General features: G+C 30.7%; 1 pseudogene; it reads right to left on the bottom strand.

Annotated features, from left to right (window-relative positions):
- Positions 1-404: 404 nt before the first annotated feature.
- LOC122105428 lies at positions 405-504 on the bottom strand (annotated as a pseudogene).
- Positions 505-1,036: the final 532 nt, after the last annotated feature.

The following is a 1,036-nucleotide window of genomic DNA, read 5'->3' as shown; positions in this document are numbered from 1 at the left end:
TTACAGATATTCCTGGTGCTTGTCTGAAAAAAAGTATCTATGTTTATATAAAGTCCATAATCTATTTCATTGTCTTCTAGATATAATACATTGAAGTCTACATTGTTTTATAATACATAGGTTCATTAATAAATGTGTCCTTTCAGATTACATTCCATATAGAAAAAGTTTAAGATTCCTTTTTTCCTAGGTACTTATATTATTTTATTTCTTTGGGATAAAACAATAATGTTATCTAATTTCAAGTATTGTAAAGGTTATGCTATGTAAGGCCTTTCGAAGGTGAAGATTTAATACACTGATGTCAAACTAACCTTTAATTCTATGAATTACAGGTTTTGTTACACTTGTATTTTTGTAATCAACTTTTTAATAACTTTTTCATTTCTTGCATTTGAAGAATGAAAAATATGGAATACTTCACAAATTTTCATACCATCCTTGTGCAAGTGCCATGTTAATCTCTGTATTGTTGTAATTTGTGTAGACCTGCTGCTGAAGCATGAAGTATCCTCTTAATTTAAGTAGTTAACGATGCAATCATTATACAGGCATATATCGTTGGTTGCCTATTTGTAACAAGGAACCCTTATTGTTACTAAAAATGCTATTGATCTTATTTCTCTAAATTTCTGTGTATAGTGGAAAAAACTTATATTGTTTGGTCGATTGCTCACATTTGAAATTTTTTGTCAATGACTATTTTGTCGTTTTCATTTTAAATTTGATAATATTTTGAAGCCTTTATAGCTAAGTCCGAAGGTAATGGCTTTTCAAGTACTTATTTATCAACTGAGTTAGCTTTGTGGAGCTAATGAATTCAAAGTAAGCCTTGCTTAAGAGCTACTTCTAAACTTCTGCAGCTTAAAATTTCCTAAATGAGGTCTCAGTGATGCAAATGTCTTTCTGACCCTTTACCCTTCTTCCATGTAGGAACAGACCAACCAGAATATCTTACCCTGACAGCATAGATTGTCTTACTGGAACAAAACTAATCTTAGTTACAAGGGTTCATAGAGAGATGAACACTTCAGAC

This window comes from Dipodomys spectabilis, unplaced genomic scaffold, assembly GCF_019054845.1.
Source record: "Dipodomys spectabilis isolate Male_0828 unplaced genomic scaffold, ASM1905484v1 ptg000031l, whole genome shotgun sequence".
NCBI classification, from domain to species: Eukaryota; Metazoa; Chordata; class Mammalia; order Rodentia; family Heteromyidae; genus Dipodomys; species Dipodomys spectabilis.
The sequence above is the reverse complement of the archived record's forward strand: the minus strand, read 5'-3'. Positions and strand labels throughout refer to the sequence as shown.